The 20590-nt window shown below is 40.8% G+C and overlaps 1 long non-coding RNA gene across 1 annotated transcript; it reads left to right on the forward strand.

The window, feature by feature from the left end:
* Positions 1–3795: 3795 nt before the first annotated feature.
* LOC117532347 lies at positions 3796–20184 on the forward strand. The gene is made up of 3 exons (XR_004566843.1): positions 3796–3904; positions 12227–12229; positions 20173–20184. It is a non-coding gene; the product is annotated as an uncharacterized LOC117532347 (long non-coding RNA).
* Positions 20185–20590: the final 406 nt, after the last annotated feature.

Here is a 20590-nt window from a genome sequence, read left to right on the forward strand (position 1 = left end):
CACTGTCTCCGCGTGTTGGATCTGGTACTGCTGGCGAGGAGCAGAGACAATCAGATGTGGGTGTGTGAACACCCAGTAACAACAACGGTGGGAATTCCACCTCCACCTCTAACACACACTCGTGCAGCGTCTGTTTAACCACTTATCTGACGGGAAGTAGGACGAAACAGTCGCGACCCACGCCGGTCCTCTGGTTAGACAGCTGCAACTCAATAGCACTTGGAATCGATCAATGCAGGCAGAGAAAGTTACCTCCTAAGGTAGACGATATCTCGGCAACGAGGTGGAGATGACGTCCGGTCTTTATGGAGTGGGATGATGAAGTGTAGATGGGTGACAGCTGTCAAGAGATAATGAGTGACAGCTGTCACCCCCGGCTGTGTCCGAGGCGGGCCTGTGCCTGAAGCCCGCACTTCAGGCAGGGCGCCCTCTGGTGGTGGGCCAGCAGTACCTCCTCTTCTGGCGGCCCACACAACAACAAGAGGCAAAAACAAAACTGAATCATATTTCCGTGAACAGGAATCAGACATGAACAAGAGACTAGACTAAACATGAACTGGCGAGACAGACTTAATCAAGACAGAAAAGCAGACCGGAGATAAACTAGATAAAACTGCTCAGAGAATAATAAGAAATGAAACACCATGACAGAACTAATACTGGAACAGGCAGACATAAACTCTAAGTAGAAAAGAAACAAAACCAGACAAAGTGCAAACAGAAATGAGAACAGCATAAATGAGCAAATGACCAACTATGAAAACACAGATTAATAGAAAGGAATTGAGACATGATCAGAATATAAATGTAACAAGGAAAGTGACAAAGCAAAATTAGAATGTAGAATAAACACATGATGAAAGTAACAAAAACAGAACTGAGAATAACCATATGATGAAAATAATATGACTAGTGAATAGTAACGAACAAAGTGACAAGAAAAACATGACAGAATAAATCATGATGAAAATAAATAGTAATAAATCAAAGCTGCAGCAGACGGGAAACCATGAAAAGAGGAAAATCAAGGGCTTAGCGCCCTGACCGGGCCCAGTCCCTGACAATAAATGCTTTTAAAAAAAAGGTCCTGGACTTCAAAATGGCGGCGTAGAGAGAAGTCAGGTCCGAGAGTGTTGGTAAAGCTATTCATTAATATTTTCAACTAATCCTACTAAAGACCACAACTCCACTCATCTGGTGATAGATCTGTTTAAGATCAGCATTAACAGCTATTTTTTGAGACAAGAAGGATTAGATTTGCCAGAAATTAAAAATTACCTACTGAGCACGCATTTACGAATTACAGCTGACTGGGTCCAGTCTGCAGGTCTTCAGTACCTCAGATTACTTCCTCCCCCCAACCCAAATATGTGAAATCAAGTGATGTGGTGAGTAGCGGGAATGAAAACCTGCAGACTGCTGGAACTTCACGGTGCATAGGCTTAGTTGTCTTTTCATGACCCAGACAGCAGGATCGATAAGAAAGCATCCTGTGATCAATAGATCAACTTATTTGCCAAAGGCAGCTGGAATCCTGAGCTATGATCACAACCACCTGAAATCAGTAACCGTAGCAACAGCAGTGAGTTGTAAATCAGGCACATGTGAGGGTTCAGTCATCGCTCGGGGCAACAAACCCATGTCCTCAGACTGCAACCGTCACCTCTTAGCATTTATCATCCTCACCGTGAACACCTTCACCATCACAGCTCTTCCTCACCGCTGTTATATAACCACAGTGTATCCACATCACGGCATCACTTTTCCACTCACACACACTCGCTCACATGCTGCTGTTGGTTTGTGTTTCCACACAGTGTGAATTACAGCTCCATCACGGCAGCGTGACGTTTTGTAACAGCTCGTCTGTTCTCCTTCCGAAGAACACTTCAGCAGGTATTAACACCAACCAACTTCCTCAGCCGGTTGATTTATGTCCAACTCAGAGACGGAAGGCGAATGGAAGCAGACACACACACATACATACATACACACACACGAATCAGCTTTTCCAAACAAAGAGCAGAACCGACTGTTTACAGCTGGCGGCCACATGTTTCACTGTGGTGTCTGTTTTATTCCACCACATTCCACCACTGCAGAGGACACAGGACTGGATGGTTGTGTGTTCATGTCCGAACAGTCACCATGAAGCCAACCACGGTTACAATTTACCAAACCATAATGAATGACTGAGATTCATTCATTCATTCATTTTCTGCATACACTTAAGAGTCACGGGGGAGCTGGAACCTATCCCAGCAGTCACAGGGCGGGAGGCGTGGTCCACCCTGGACAGGACCCCACAAATAGACAAACATATTCACGGACACTTAAAGTCTATTTAAGGTTCCCAATTCATCGTGTTTTTGGAAGTGGGAGGAAGCACCGAGAGTGAACCCACACAAACACAAGGACAACACGCAAACACCACGCAGGAAGGACCAGGCAGGAAGTGATCACATGACCTTCTAGCTATGAGGCATCAGTGCTACACCATCATGAGATCATTTGCTAAATATGTTCATGTACAGCAGGTTTTGGTCATTAAAATATTCCTTCATTGTCCAACCACAGTGTAGCCAGTGACCAATTTATTTTGTCATTTAGGAATCCAAACTAAACAGAATCACTGCATCTGCACTTTTTGTTCAACACTTGACAAACAGGAGATCATCTTTATTTACCTCACAGGCCTATGTGGAATTCATAAATATGAAATATACTGTTTAGCTGGACAGGATCAGGCTTACACACAGCAGACTGGCTGCATAACTTCAGAAAAAAAAGGCTGGATTTTCACCAGAACTATTCAGATTATTCTGACTATTCTAATATAATGACTTGGTCAGAATATTACTTAGGCTGATATCTCAAGATGATTAACTTTTGAGGAGGACAACAAAAACGTGGTGTGAAAAACATATTTTCTGCTATATCTTGGCAACCAAAGGGGCTCCAGAAATAATGATCTAAAGCTTTATTGATCAGCAAAGTCTATACAAGTTGACTTAACATGTTTAAAAAAATGTGGAAGCCAATTGCTTGGAAAAGATAAGTAAGGAACAAGTACTTCTTTCATTTAAAATTATTGTAAATGACAAAAGTACTTGTTCCTTAGACCCCTATCACACATAGTACAAATGCACACGAACCAGCCTGACTGTGGCCGCAAAAGCAAAAATGGCCATAATTGAGACGCAGTCATGAGGGAGATGCATTTGGACAGCTGTGTACGAACGTCAGATGACCACATAGAATGTGGGCGGATCCTGTCCCGACAGAAGACACACACTGCTGGTAGACTGAAACAAGATCATAAATAAAGTGCTCAGGCTGCCGGATGGATGCAGTCGAGTGCCACCCGATGTCCAAACATCTGGATGGCAAACACGGGGAGAGAAGTGGGAGCCAGCACTGTCTGCCGATACTGGACATCAACATATAACCACTGTATAGACTGGATTCATGTCATATGTGTCAAAACTGACATTCACGTTGTCACTCACTCACTCACTCACTGCTTCACTCATCCACTCTTTCCGTTGCGGCACGATGGACATGTGTGTCCCACACATGATGGACTTTCAGCACTGCACATATGGACACAGCATGGTGATGTGATAAGCACACGGAGGGGCTGTGCACTGCACTGGCACAGCGGGATGGCGCGTCGCATGGGATATTTATGCTGTGGTGGACAAGGCATTTATGAGCCGATGATGTCAGTAGAGGGATGTCACCGCAGGCAGCAGCCTTTGGCTGTTGTCTGTCCTGCACTGTGACATGCACCCGGGGCCATACCAGAGGGGAGTTTCCATGTTTATTTATGTTGTCATGGGCTGGTGAAACAGTTCCACTGTTATTCCTCCTACAGAGTTAGATGGTGAACATGTCATAATATGTGTATTACAACGGTGACATCCTGTTCAGATGCATTGCGGGGCGCCGCACTGAGCCTCTGATGCACACAATGACACATTGACTCACAGTGACAGTGCTTTTGGTTTGATTGTGCAATGTTCACATCCACTTCACATGATGACTGCATGCCCCATACATGTTGCATATCAATATTTCCTTTGAGCTCCCTGAACCAGATTCAGTGGAAGTGCACGTACACAGCACAAGTGGGGTATGCCAGGAGGATGTGACGTGCCCTATTTGTTTCGGGGTTCCTTCTACCACAATCAGATTGTTTCAAATGCTGTTATGATGCCGTACAAATATGTAGATTGCAGTGAGATTGCACTCAGACTGCACATTGACTACTGTTTGATGGTTGTCCCACCTGGACATGTGCAAGACATTTGAGGCGGCCACACGAACGGGCTCGCCTGTTTCTCTCTGTCTTTGAGACTGCTGTCCGTCGTTTTCAGACTGCACCTCAACACTTCCCGAATGTGGGTCGAATTTGCATTTGGACGCCATTTGGCCTCATTCATGCTATGTGTGATGGGGGTCTTGCTTATCTCAAGTACTTTTTTATTTACAATAACAGAACAAAAAGGGCCTTGGTCAGGGTGGTGACCAAGAACTCGATGGTTACCCTGTCATGTATATCATGTTTTTGTTTTTTGTTTCTTTGGTTTTTTTTTTGGTTTTTTTTTTTAAGTTCAGACTATCAAAATAATCTAGATACTACTGTAAATACATGATTTGGACAGAAAATGTGAACATAGCACACATGGCTCTGGATTCCGGTGTGTTGACTCTGACTAGGGTCAGCCAAAAGAAATGAGTAACGTGGCCTCACTGACCATAGAGGAGGCCTGAGAGATGGTTACCCCCATGAAGTGTGCTGAAGTGTCTCAAATCAAATTGAAACCACATGCACATAAGTGTGCACATACCTTCTTTGAGCCCTTCAGTATGAGCAGAGTAAGAAACGTCCTCGTGTGTGATCAGCTGATTGATTGAAAGCTGCAACAGATATGACCGGGGACGTAGGACTTTATTGCAGTTAATATAAATATTAATTAACGTCGCCAATATTAAAAATAAAAACTGTATGTCCTTCATAAACTTTACAGTTACCACCATAAATAGCTCACACTGCCACACTTTAATGGTTCGCTGTGTGTGGTGATGTCAAAAGACGGTGATTTACACCGAAATGCTTCAGAAGCAGCATCCGCTGCAGATCAAATCCTTCCCCACATGAATGAATTCTGCATTTTATTTAGCATCGTTGCCAATGTTTAATTAACATTTAGACTCTGATGGAGAGCTACTCAAAATTGTTCAGACAGTTAAATGTAGACAAACGGTCTCTATCACCCCCTAGTCGCTGGTTTCAGTGAAGATTCTATAATTCAAGAATAGTTTTTTTTTATCATAGTTTTTGGTATCATGCAATTTTAAAGCTGTACAGCCTTTCAAACTTCACAAAACTGACAAAATTTAGTTTCTACCGAAATCCAAGCATTATAATGTTGGTTATTTTATGTAACGTTGCAAAATTACAGCTCATTTTAATGAATAGAACACATTTATCTGGAGGGAATTCTATTGTGAATATTGTCTTTTCCTGCTCATGCCGTCATGCATATGGACACCAGGAGTGTGGACTGTGTGTACATGCATGAGGTTCTGATATGCCCTGTGACCTGATGCACTTACTCTATGCACGTTCCCGGGGTGTGCACACTAAGATCCATAAGATGTCTTATAAATCACTTCAGACGTGTTATCTGGTTACAAAAACAGTTTTTAGATTTGGAAGTGTTTATTTCTCACTAACCTTTGCAAAATATATGAAAAACATATTAGATTTATACATAAACAAGCTGTTTTGGAGCACTTTCCACCAACTTGGTTTGTTTTGTTCAACGGAGAAGCTGCCTTTCTTCACCGGGTCCTTCCCAGAAAGCTCGTGCAGATTGGGGAACGCCCCCATATGATCTATGACACGCTACCAGATGTATGTCATGGCATCTGATTGCTTGAATTTCTTCCCTTCAGGGGTTGAATTTCTAAATTGTTTCCAGATGGTGTGAATTTTGCTCATATTGGCAATATCATATTATGAATTACTTACTTAAATGCTAAGGAATAAAATTATGGTGGTACTAAAGAAAATTCTTTTTATGAGTTCAGTCTTTTTTTTAAAAGCCATCCAGCTTTAAAGAACATCAAAGGGAACTTTAAAATAATGATCTCTACAAAGTTTTTGACTACTTTTTGTTTTATGTTGCACAAACAGCAACCTGACACGCACATAGGACCATCCTCCTTTCCTTGGCAGAGCTTACAGTACCTGTTAAACTCCGAATGGATCAAAACACTTGGAGCTCATGCAGTACTGCGGAGTAACCAGGATGTGGCACTGCTTTCAACTCTCTATGACTTATTGTGTGTTCATCTTTGCTGCCAAAGTACTGGATGGAGGAAGCGATTGTGCATCTATTATTCAGTTCGCAGACAGAATATATGATCTTAAGATCTTAACAGGTGACTCCCACATTCGTAATAAATCCAGCAGGTGGGGGGGCACCGGTGAACGCGGTAATGGCAGTAATAGGACTGGACCAATGCTGAGAACAGACAGATAGATGGACAGACAGACGGACAGACGAATGAAACGCCTTCGCAGTATCCGACAGCCATATTTGATGGCCTCGGGAAATAAAATAAAATAAATAATAATAATAAATTGGGCAGGTGATGGTCAGTGGTTAACACGGTGGGAGGATCCTCAGTTAAATCCCCAACAGACCACAAAATCAATCAGAGCCGTTGGGCAAAGGTCCTTAATCACCATGTTGATCCCATTGTGTAGTCAGCCACTTCTATGGCTGCACTCTGACACTGGTATGTGAGGCTCCACAGTAAAGGGTTTGTTGTTTTTTTCTCACTTGGGGTCTCGACAGCAGATCCAAGATGGAGCTGCATGTTGATTTGGCACAAGTTTTCTGCCGGATGCCCATCCTGACGCAAAACCACATGCCATACAGGAGAAATGTATATGAATATGTTAAAAAAAAACTTTTACAAATTTACTGCTTGTGTCATTGAATACCAAGTTATTTAAAATAAATACCTGTGTTTTCCACAAACTAACCTTTGTTCAGTTTTGGAGCCCAAATTTTGCTGCAGGTTTCAACCACTTCATCTGGCAATTTCCACTAACTGGGAGCAAACACAATTTAAGACCTGAGTTCTTTTCTGTGTTTGCTGGATCTTCTTCTTCTGCCATTCCGTCAATCCTCACATGACGATGGCACTTGACAAGATTTTCCACGTCGTCCTGTCCCAAGTTAGTTGTACAGCTTCTTCCATGCTCATGACAGGTATCTTAAGGTCTTCCTGTATATTATTCATCCATGTCTTTGCCTGCCGTCCCCTGCTTCTCCGTCCAGGGATATTGCAGTGCAGGATTCTTGTCAGTAGTCTTTCTTGCTTTATTCTTTAAACATGACCAAACCACTTTAGCCTCTTCTTGCGTATAATGTCAACCGCTGTTTCGGTTGAGCCTACTCTTTCTATCTCTTCTGGTTATCTTCAGCATTCTACGGAAGCAGTTTATTTCCAGTTTGTAGCCTTTGTTTGTTTGTGGCCTTTGTTCATCTTCTTTCTTCAATACCCAGCATTCAGAACCATATATCAGTACCGGCAATATAAATATTTTATAAACCATATATTAAGTTGATATATCCTTGGCCCTCCAGAGTTTGAGTAGTTTTCCAGTCACTGCTGAGGTGAGTCCAATCTGTTTCTTTATTTCTGCTGTACATTTGCCATCTTCTGATAACAAGCTTCCTACGTATGTGAATTCCTTTACTTGCGCTAAACCTCCATTATTCAGTGTGATGTTTACGTCGGCTCATCATTTTCCAGTCATCACTTTGGTCTTCTGTTCATTTATTTTCAAACCAAATCTCCTGCAGCAGTCGCTCACTCTGTTATTTCTTGTGAGTCTGCTGAAGTCTCTGCAATCAGGTCTGTCATCAGCAAAATGAAGATTGCTGATTAGTTGTCCGTCTGCACTCACGCCAGCAGTACAGTCAGGTCATGCTGTTTGCATCACAGCTTCGAGCAGTAACAGGAAAAGGTATGATAAAAGTCTGCAACCTTGACAAACTCGTGTGGTTACTGCAAACCAATCTGTCAAATTCTCATCAACCCGAACTGCACTCACACACTTACTATACAAGTATTTCAAGAGCACAACCAGTCGCTCCTGAATTCCATAATGTCGAAGCACTTGCCGTAGTCCTTTCTGACATACGCTGTCAAACACCTGCTTGAAATCAACAAAGTTATTATGCAGCATTTTGTTTATCTCACAATACTTTTCCACCAGCTTCCGTATTACAAATATCTGATCCACTGTTGCTCTGCCTTCTTAGGGCCCCTTCACACATAACATGAAGTTGGGCGAAAGAAGCAGAAACCGGCTAAAAAAGGGCAAAAAAACAAAGGAACTGGCGAACCACGAAAAATTCCAGCAGCTGTCGGGATGTACACACGGTTGGACAGGCGTGAATGATCCAGTGGCAACGGTTTCGTGTACACTCGTTGCGAGCACGTTAGAAGTGTGAGACCACATCGTGGTCACAGCAGCGGAAGGAATTAGCTGTGCAAATGTACAAAAATCAACGAAAAATTTTGAGTCCACAGTGAAACAGGAAATGTCAAATGTGTTTAGCTTTGGAAAGTGTTTTATATATATACATATATATATATATATATATATGTACACACACACACACACTCAACAAAAATATAAATGCAACACTTTTGGTTTTGCTCCCATTTTGTATGAGATGAACTCAAAGATCTAAAACTTTTTCCACATACACAATATCACCATTTCCCTCAAATATTGTTCACAAACCAGTCTAAATCTGTGATAGTGAGCACTTCTCCTTTGCTGAGATAATCCATCCCACCTCACAGGTGTGCCATATCAAGATGCTGATTAGACACCATGATTAGTGCACAGGTGTGCCTTAGACTGCACAGGTGTGCCTTAGAATCCCGGTTCACACTGTTCAGGGCAGATGGTAGACAGCGTGTGTGGCGTCGTGTGGGTGAGCGGTTTTCTGATGTCAATGTTGTGGATCGAGTGGCCCATGGTGGCGGTGGGGTTATGGTATGGGCAGGCGTCTGTTATGGACGAAGAACACAGGTGCATTTTATTGATGGCATTTTGAATGCACAGAGATACCGTGACGAGATCCTGAGGCCCATTGTTGTGCCATACATCCAAGAACATCACCTCATGTTGCAGCAGGATAATGCACGGCCCCATGTTGCAAGGATCTGTACACAATTCTTGGAAGCTGAAAATGTTCCAGTTCTTGCATGGCCGGCATACTCACTGGACATGTCACCCATTGAGCATGTTTGGGATGCTCTGGACCGGCGTATACGACAGCGTGTACCAGTTCCTGCCAATATCCAGCAACTTCGCACAGCCATTGAAGAGGAGTGGACCAACATTCCACAGGCCACAATTGACAACCTGATCAACTCTATGTGAAGGAGATGTGTTGCACTGCATGAGGCAAATGGTGGTCACACCAGATACTGACTGGTATCCCCCCGCAATAAAACAAAACTGCACCTTTCAGAGTGGCCTTTTATTGTGGGCAGTCTAAGGCACACCTGTGCACTAATCATGGTGTCTAATCAGCATCTTGATATGGCACACCTGTGAGGTGGGATGGATTATCTCAGCAAAGGAGAAGTGCTCACTATCACAGATTTAGACTGGTTTGTGAACAATATTTGAGGGAAATGGTGATATTGTGTATGTGGAAAAGGTTTTAGATCTTTGAGTTCATCTCATACAAAATGGGAGCAAAACCAAAAGTGTTGCGTTTATATTTTTGTTGAGTGTATATATATTAGGGGTACCGGAAAAAAAATCAATTCACATTTGAATCGCGATTCTTATTTATTAAGATTCTGAATCAATCCAAAATGTCTAAGAATCGATTTTTAAAAAGCTTTTTTTTGTTACATTTTCTTGCTTACTCGCTGTGTGTACTGTTTTTCAGGCAACGGCCTCCGTACTACAGCATCCCCGCGAGGGGAGGGTCCGGCGTGCTTCAAACATTCGTGAGCTGCAGCTTAGCATGGCGGACGAAGAGCTAATTCAGCCAGCACCGTCTTTGCTGAAGGCGTAAGAAGGAGCTTGACATGACTTACGCAGTGTGCAAAATCTGCAAAATGAAAGTCAACTACTTCGGAAACACTTCAAATCCGCAAGCCCACATGCTACGCCATCACCCAGAGCTAAAAGAGGGGAGCAGCGGTATCTGCCGACTACTGACCAGTGCTTTGCTAAACTGCCAGCCAACTCTGAACGAGCAAAGCAGATAAGTAAATTTACATCTAGAATCACTTAATTAACCTTGTAAAGCTGCATTTTCTTAAACATGAACATTTTTTAAGTAATATAACTATTTCTCAGAGCTCTTTCAATTGAAAATCGATTCTGAATCAAATCGTCACCCCAAGAATCGGAATCGAATTGAATTATGAATTGTTGTACGATTCACATCCGTAATATATATATATATATATATATATATATATATATATATATATATATATATATATATATATATATAAATTTCCCCCTAGTTTGATCTGTTTTTTTTAATTAACCTGTCCTTTGGTATGTTCTTAAATGGCACAACAAATCTCCGCAGTGGGGAAAAAGCCACAAACCGTTGTCGTAAAAAGCCGTAAAAAGCCACAAACCGACAGTAGACGAAATGCGGCTGTCATCTTAGACCAGTCATCATAGTGATTCTATCACAAGGCACAGTGAAGGTTTGATTTTATAACCTTATTTTCTTTTTTAATCTTTCTAATATAATATGTGTGAAATACCAAGTGTTCCAATACTTATGGAGGGCACTGTATTCTGAGCTTATGATGAGTGCAAAATGAGTGTGGTATTATTGTTTTGTTTAAGAAAGTTTAATCGTATATTATATTGATATTCAATTCAATTCAATTTTATTTATATAGCGCCAAATCACAACAAACAGTTGCCCCAAAGCGCTTTATATTGTAAGGCAAGGCCATACAATAATTACGTAAAAACCCCAAAGGTCAAAACAACCCCCTGTGAGCAAGCACTTGGCGACAGTGGGAAGGAAAAACTCCCTTTTAACAGGAAGAAACCTCCAGCAGAACCAGGCTCAGGGAGGGGCAGTCTTCTGCTGGGACTGGTTGGGGCTGAGGGAGAGAACCAGGAAAAAGACATGCTGTGGAGGGGAGCAGAGATCGATCACTAATGATTAAATGCAGAGTGGTGCATACAGAGCAAAAAGAGAAAGAAACACTCAGTGCATTATGGGAACCCCCCAGCAGTCTACGTCTATAGCAGCATAACTAAGGGATGGTTCAGGGTCACCTGATCCAGCCCTAACTATAAGCTTTAGCAAAAAGGAAAGTTTTAAGCCTAATCTTAAAAGTAGAGAGGGTGTCTGTCTCCCTGATCTGAATTGGGAGCTGGTTCCACAGGAGAGGAGCCTGAAAGCTGAAGGCTCTGCCTCCCATTCTACTCTTACAAACCCTAGGAACTACAAGTAAGCCTGCAGGCTGAGAGCGAAGCGCTCTATTGGGGTGATATGGTACTATGAGGTCCCTAAGATAAGATGGGACCTGATTATTCAAAACCTTATAAGTAAGAAGAAGAATTTTAAATTCTATTCTAGAATTAACAGGAAGCCAATGAAGAGAGGCCAATATGGGTGAGATATGCTCTCTCCTTCTAGTCCCTGTCAGTACTCTAGCTGCAGCATTTTGAATTAACTGAAGGCTTTTTAGGGAACTTTTAGGACAACCTGATAATAATGAATTACAATAGTCCAGCCTAGAGGAAATAAATGCATGAATTAGTTTTTCAGCATCACTCTGAGACAAGACCTTTCAAATTTTAGAGATATTGCGTAAATGCAAAAAAGCAGTCCTACATATTTGTTTAATATGCGCTTTGAATGACATGACATGATATGACAATATTGCCATATCATAATTGTCATATTGTAGGCAAAAAAAAGAAAAATGCTTAAAAAGGTTTACTTAAAAAGGAAGGTGAAATGTTTTAGCCATGCTCATGCTCCACCGAAGCATTTACTAAAAAAACAACAACAAAAAAGTCTGAAGGACTTAAAAGTCAAATGCTGAACACTTCCTGGTTTGACAATAAAGATCTCGTGGGATCTTGCGGGAATTCATTGGCAGGTTGAGATTGAAACAGGAAGTGCTAAATTTTGAGTGCACAGTGAAACAGGAAATGTCAAATGTTGAACACTTTCTGTCATGGGTGTAGCTGGGTTGCACTGGACTTCCCTGAAACCTGATTGGACAGCCAGATGCCACCCATATGCCACCCAGATGATTGACACATATTGATTGCTAGATCCCGCCTGTTGGCGCTGTGTTCCACAAAAAAAGTTAGAATACACCTTAGTAGCAGAAGAAAAATATCTGAACCAGATTTGAAGGTGAACACGTCATCTGAACCACGGACTCCGAGTTATATTGGTGAGCAAAGGGCTGTATTTTATGCCAGAAATGAAGTCCATGTTGTTAAAAGCAGTATTTCTCCTTTAATTCGGGTTGCCTTATATATACATACAAACAGATGCAAATAAAGAAAATGCTTAAAATGGGGGGAGGGTCTTTAACCATGCTCCAGAAGCGTTTACTGAAAAAGGTCTGAAGGACCTAAATGACATGGTGAGATGCTGAAGAGCTTCGCTCGTTCATGTCTGCGACATATTACATATTATAAATAATATTGTGTATATGATAAGAACCTAAACAATTTATAAATATATTAAGACAGAAAATTAACATTTAAAAATTACATAATTAACAGGAAATAAAAGGGTTGAGTTCTTCCTCTAAAAACTGTTGAGGGCCAAGGTTCTAAAAACATTCCGGACGCACACAGAAACTTTGCTTAATTTATTACCACCACTGAAAATGACAGCTACCTATTTTATAAACACTACCCAATCTAGAGCCCGTGGATCCCCACGGGCAACACGCTCGTGTACATATAAAAATCTCATGTTTAAACACACACTGATGTGTGTGAATGGACAGCTCCAATATCACTGCAGTGACGCAAGAGATTTACCAACATTTATTTAATTGACATTAAAGTCATAAGTGGAAAACATGTCAGTGCAGAAAAAATATTTCATCAAAAATTATGTTATTTCAAGTATTTTCCAAAACCAAAGTGCATATTTCTTTATTGCTGGGGGGAGCTACTCTATTTTACCATTTCCACGGCACAGAAACAGGTTGACGTGTTGTTATAGGGCTGGAAGATTTAAGGTTAAATAATGTCTCTGAGCCTGTTTGAGCAGAACTAGGATGCAAATGTTTCTACGTTATATATGTCCAGTGGCGTCATCGTACTTCTAAATTACTCAGCATCACCACAGAAACTGTGCGAAGTAAAAGTACTTAATGGAGAAAAGGAGGTGGTTTATGTTTCATATCAGTGTGTGAACTCGCTATGAATTTTACATGAAGCTCGACATTCCAACGAGAGCTGAATGTACAAACGTTTCCAGAAGTGACTGACAGAAAGTGTTTGTGCAGCCTGCCTCTGATACAACCTGATCACTCTGATCAATAATTCATCACTGCTCAGGCGTTCAGTTCACCAGTCCTTCTCCACAGATCACTCAGCAGTCAGCCAGATCAATCAATAAATCCACCAATCTGCCAACCAGTCAATCAATCAATAAATCCACCAATCCACCAATCTGCCAATCAATCCATCAAACCCATCCAGTGTCCCCTCATCCAGAAATAAAAAAAAACCAGGCTGCTCTTAAAACCTCCAGAAAGCAGAAAAGTGTGTAAATAAGGTAAACAAATGATTGATGTGTAAAAAAGAGAAACAAAAAGATTTCTTACCTCCAGTGTGAAGAGCTGAAACACACTGCACACAAGCGCTCCCCCTCTCCCTTCCTCTCTCTCTCTCTCTCTCCCCCTGACGCACATACAAACCACAAAGACCATAAATTTGTCAAAATGCTGACAAAAATGTTCTTACTGTCACAATAGCCTTTGTGACTCATTTAACCAGACAACCCCACATGAATGTCATTAATAACGACATTTTTTACCGTTTGTCCATCAACAAAAGAAATAAAATTGTGTATTCTGCTTTGTCAGGACATTTAGCATCAAATGAATAAGAAGTCTGCGGGTCACAGAGCTTTCTCTTATTGTGCTCCTGTTCTGTGGAATGATCTTCCTGCATCAATAAAACAGTCAGATTCTGTAGAGACTTTCAAGTCCAGACTTAAGACGCACTTATTTTCCCTTTCATATGGCTAGTATACTGGTATAGTATAGTTCTACGCTTGTTACTGTTTTAATTCATTTTATTAGGAAACGGAGCAGGGTGTGGCCTCAGCGTTACCTAAATTCTGGGTCTTTTAGTGAAGTTTAGGGCTAGTGGCCGGTGATCACAGTATTTCTTGTTTTTTTTTTTGTTGTTGTTTAATGCTGACAAATTATACTGTATTTCTAGTCTTTCTGACACCTGATTGTGTTTTTTCTGTCTGTTTAAGGTGCAGCTCCATCCAGAGATGGGAGTGGTATTTGTGCTGGAGACCAACAGCATTTCCTGTATATTCATTTTGTGAATTGTTCTGTAATTTATGTCTGTAACATGGCCCAAGTCACCCCTTTGAGTCTGGTCTGCTTGAGGTTTCTTCCTCAGAGGGAATTTTTCCTTATCACTGCTGCTCTGGGGGTTAGTAAGGTTAAACCTTAATTCTGTGAAGCACCTTGAGGCAACTCTGTTGTGATTTGACGCTATATAAATGAAAATAAATTGAAATTGAATTGAAATCAAATGCTGCTGGATGTTACAGTGCATCTGAAAAGCATTCACAGTGCTTCACTTTAACACATTTTCTTATGGTAGAGCCTTATTCCAGAATGGAGTAGATACATTTATTCCGTCAAAATTCTGCTCACAACACCCCGTAATGACAACATGATTTTTTTAAACTTTTGCAAATTTAAAAAAAATTAAAAACTAAGAAGTCACATGTACATAAGTATTCACACCCGTTGGTCAATATTTTGTTGATGCACCTTTGGCAACAATTACAGCCTCAAGTCTTCTTGAATATGATCCCACAAGCTTGGTGCACCTATCTTTGGGCAGTATTGCCCATTCCGCTTTGAAGCACCTCTCAAGCTCCATCAGGTTGGATGGGGAACATCGGTGCGCAGCCATTTTCAGATCTCTCCAGAGATGGTCAATAAGATTCAGGTCTGGACTCTGGCTGGGCCACTCAAGGACATTCACAGAGTTGTCCTGAAGCCACTGCTTTGATATCTTGGCTGTGTGCTTAGGGTCATTGTCCTGCTGAAAGATGAACCGTCGCCCCAGTCTGAGGTCAACAGCACTCTGGAGCAGCTTTCCATCCAGGATGTCTCTGTACATTGCTGCATTCATCTTTCCCTCAAGTCTTCCAGTTCCTGCCACTGAAAAACATCCCCACAGCTGCCACCACGCTTCACTGTAGGGATGGTGCCTAGTTTCCTCCAAACATGACGCCTGGCATTTGTTGTGTCTAACAGTACAATGTGTAGTGGGTCTCCAGAGAAAAAGACTTTAAGTTGGAACAAACAACAACTTTATTACAGCTCTTAATTTACACTCCACCTGTTCTGCTCTCGCTCATCACAAACACTCTCAACCAGCGGCAGATCCAGCCATTTTATACAGGCTCCAGCCAGGCCCCCTGCTGCTTCTCTGTGAAACACCACAGCATTCTCACCAAAGAGTTTAATCTTTGTCTCATCAGACCAGAGAATTTTGTTTCTCATGGTCTGAGAGTCCTTCAGGTGTCTTTTGTCAAACTCCAGGTGGGCTGCCATGTGCCTTTTACAACCCCGATTCCAGTGAAGTTGGGATGTTGTGTAAAATGTACAGTAGTGTTCAGAATAATACTAATGCTATGTGACTAAAAAGATTAATCCAGGTTTTGAGTATATTTGTTATTGTTACATGGGAAACAAGGTACCAGTAGATTCAGTAGATTCTCACAAATCCAACAAGACCAAGCATTCATGATATGCACACTCTTAAGGCTATGAAATTGGTCTATTAGTAAAAAAAAAAAGTAGAAAAGGGGGTGTTCACAATAATAGTAGCATCTGCTGTTGACGCGACAAACTCAAAACTATTATGTTCAAACTGCTTTTTTATCAATCCTGTGAATCACTACACTGGTATTTAGTTGTATAACTACAGTTTTTCATGATTTCTTCACAAATGCGAGGCATTCATTTTGTTGGTTTGGAACCAAGATTTTGCTCATTTACTAGTGTGCTTGGGGTCAGTGTCTTGTTGAAACACCCATTTCAAGGGCATAACCTCTTCAAGTATTTTGACATATCCAAACTGATCCATGATACCTGGTATGCGATATATAGGCCCAACACCATAGTAGGAGAAACATGCCCATATCATGATGCTTGCACCACCATGCTTCACTGTCTTCATTGTGAACTGTGGCTTGAAGTCAGAGTTTGGGGGTCGTCTCACGAACTGTCTGTGGCCCTTGGACCCAAAATGAACAATTTTACTCTCATCAGTCCACAAAATATTCCTCCATTTCTCTTTAGGCCAGTTGATGTGTTCGTTGGCAAATTGTAACCTCTTCTGCACATCTTTTATTTAACAGAGGGACTTTGCGGGGGATTCTTGCAAATAAATTAGCTTCACACAGGCGTCTTCTAACTGTCACAGCACTTACAGGTAACTCCAGACTGTCTTTGATCATTCTGGAGCTGATCAATGGGTGAGCCTTTGCCATTCTGGTTATTCTTCTATCCATTTTGATGGTTGTTTTCCATTTTCTTCCATGCATCTCTGTTTTTTTGTCCATTTTAAAGCATTGGAGATCATTGTAGATGAACAGCCTATAATTTTTTGCACCTACGTATACAAGTTTTCCCCTCTCCAATCAACTTTTTAATCAAACTACGCTGTTCTTCAGAACAATGTCTTGAACGTCCCATTTTCCTCAGGCATTCAAAGAGAAAAGCATGTTCAACAGGTGCTGGCTTCATCCTTAAATAGGGGACACCTGATTCACACCTGTTTGTTCCACAAAATTGATGAACTCACTGACTGAATGCCACACTGCTATTATTTGTGAACACCCCCTTTTCTACTTTTTTTTTTTACTAATAGCCCAATTTCATAGCCTTAAGAGTGTGCATATCATGAATGCTTGGTCTTGTTGGATTTGTGACAATCTACTGGAACCTTGTTTCCCATGTAATAATAAGAAATATACTCAAAACCTGGATTAATCTTTTTAGTCACACAGCACTACTATTATTCTGAACACTACTGTAGACGGAACTGGTAAAATGCAGAAGGTTGGCAAGATGAATCAAAATGTGGCATTTCATAAGGAGGAAGTTGAGTGAAGCAAACATTAAAAGCAGAAGAGTTAGAAGAAGAAAAAAGCATCTAGAAAAGTCTAAAGGTTTTTTATCTTCACTATTAGTCCAAAGAGAATAAATAATTCAGGATGTGAAGCATGTTGGGAGTAATCCACAAAAATGTACATCAACCACAATCAGAAAAGGTAGGGACAGTGACACTATGGAAAATGAAGAGAAAAAAAACAAAACAAAAAAAAAAACAATAATTGTTACATTTATGTTCACTTGTTTCATTACAGACATTATGAACCGAAGACATTCCATGTTTTGTGTGGTTAACTTCATTTCTGATTTTGTTTGTTAATATAGAGCCATTTCTGCATGTTAGGGCTGCAACACATAAAAAAAAAATGATGTTACAAGGTGACTAATCATGACTTTGCTCAAAAGCAGTATTGAGGAACAAAGATAGGCATCGGACCGACAGTTTGTCAAGAAAAGTATTACAATATGAAAAATGAGAAAAGTATTACAATATTGAAAACATTTTTCCTCAAAGAAAGATTGGAAGAGGTTTTTATATTTCTCATTGTACAGTGCAAAATATCATTAAAGGATTCACAAAATCTGGAGGAATTTCAGTGCATGACACAACCCTAAGCTTAATGCCCATGATCTCTGATCCCTCATATGGCACTGCGTCAAGAACCGTCATTCATCAATAGCTGATATAACTACACGGGTAAAAGGGATCAAGCATGACATTGTGGATCTACATTCACAACCACTGAAAACTTTACTGTTAAAAAAATAAATAAATAAATTTAAAAAAATCAATTAAAAAAATGGAAAAAAGAAGCCTTACCTTAACCTTGTCCATAAGTGATGTTGACGTCTGTGGGCTCAGCAGTATCTGGGTTATATCATTACACAGTACAAACATGTATTGTGGTCACACAAATCAATATTAGATTTATTTATTTTAGTAAGAAATGGATGCTGTGCGCTCCAGACCAAAGATGAAAAGGACCAGCCAGACTGTTACCAGCAACAAGTCTAAAAAAAAAAATAAAAAAATAAAAAATGGCTGCAGAAGAAGTGAGTATGGACGTACATAAAGAAGTTTAATGAGACAAAAATATTGGAAGATGCTCCAGTCAGCGACCTTTCAACATCAGAGATCACCCAGTGCCTCCATATCTGAAATGGACATTTGGGATGTGAGGATTATGTGACGTGGTTCTCCATCTTTTGGATTGAGAAATCAACATTTCTTGAGAACGTGTGAAGTTTTGAGTCAGTGGGTGAAATGCTGAGAAACGTTGGTTTCTCAGAATGGAAAAGATGGAGAACCACGCCCTACTTTTTCTCGGTCAGGCTCAAAATTTCTCAGTCGACCCTCGCAGTGTATCTCCTCCACTATTAAAGAAAAGACAGCCGACACATTTAAAAGGACAGGATGATCTGTTTATAAAAAAGTTTTTAATATCAAAAGTTTGTGCTGAATTGTAACAGTAACAGTTGCCAACGTCACAGAACCCCCGCCCCCCCAAAAACCCCATTTATGCTTTTACTTCTCTCTGGCGACGCTGCCTCACCGTGCAGCTTTTCGCTGCACTTTAATTCCAGTTTTTCATACAAGTGCTGAGATGCGACGCAGAGCTCACAGGGTGTCGGGGTCAAAGGTCAGGAGATGTTTTGTGGAGATCAGTCGGTTGAAGCGCCAGAAGCAAAATGAATGATTCAGGTGCTGTCGGGTACAAATAAAATAAATCTCAGAAAAACCTCCTGCAGCTCAACAGAGCGAGTTAAATGACACCGCGCCTGTTGGAATACGGTGTTTTGTTTTTTACATCAGTAAACAAACATACACACACAAAGAAATATCCTTAAGTTTGACAGCAGATTAAAAATAAAAAATACAAATGGAAAAAAAAAATCAGCTTCTCCAGTTAAGTAAATGCATTTCATTTAAATGTCAGATTTTATAAACAGTATCCAGTCTTGTAAAAACTATATAACACAATAATTTAGCTTCTTGTATAATGACACGTGGTTAGTTTGTGACCTTCATCTTCATCATCCTCGTCCTTTTCATGGTCTTTCTTGTACAGTATATCTAAACAAGCTCATTAAGGAACAGCAGCACAAACATTTTTTAAACATTTGTCTCCATGTGTCTGATTTCTTCCCCTCCCTCCCTAAAACTCAATAATTTTTGTTTTTAATTATTGGTCCTCAATCTTACAATCCACCCCACCCCATCCGTGCACTCGTTATTGCCGCACTCAGCGCTCATCAATGCAACCCAAGTTCAATTAAATTTATTTATATAGTGCTGAGTCACAACGTAAGGTGCTTCACGTGAAGGAATCACCTCACCATCCTCTAGCGGGAACACATATGTGGACAGGACAAACTCTCAAGCTTTTTTTTTGGGGGGGGGGGGGGGGGGGGGTGACAGGAAGAAAACTTAAGTAGATAAGACCGAGTGAGATGACCATCTGATTTGGTCATACCAAAAAAAAAAAAAAAAAAAAAAAAAAAAAAGCACATCAAATAATTGTCAAACATGCAAAGAGACACAAGATGCAGCTTTGCTACCAATTAATTATAGAAAACCTCATAGGCGCCATCTTGTTTTCATTTGATAGCAAGTTCCTGCGGCTGCTCCCTTGATTTCACTCGAGGGTCACCAATGTGGTTCTGCGTGTTGAATTGGCACAAGTTTTACCAAGGATGCCCTTCCTGACCCAGCTCCTCATTACATGAGGGGCGGGGTTTGAACTGGGAACCTGCCGCACTGAAACCAAGTGCACTAACCACTTGGTCACCACCCTTGCCTCCATGATATAATTTGATCATGTGTTTAAATTTGATATACCAAAATAAATAAATAAAAAAAACCATGGCTCATTTTTCTCAAAATGAATCAATCACAAATTTATTGAGTCTCAAAGTGTAACTGGGCAGATACTCTCCAACAATCTTAAATTTATTGCTTATCTGAACCTGTAAATGATCTCAGAATGGTGACATTCTGAGATCATTTACATCACCGGTGCAGCAGTTGAACCTGTCTCAACATCAGTCATGGAGATACCTTCAACTCAGACATCTTTTATGTCAGACCTTTAGGTCCACTTTAATACCACCTCCATGTTTCATGGTCACA

The sequence above is a fragment of the Thalassophryne amazonica genome, chromosome 19, assembly GCF_902500255.1.
Source record: "Thalassophryne amazonica chromosome 19, fThaAma1.1, whole genome shotgun sequence".
Taxonomy (NCBI): Eukaryota; Metazoa; Chordata; class Actinopteri; order Batrachoidiformes; family Batrachoididae; genus Thalassophryne; species Thalassophryne amazonica.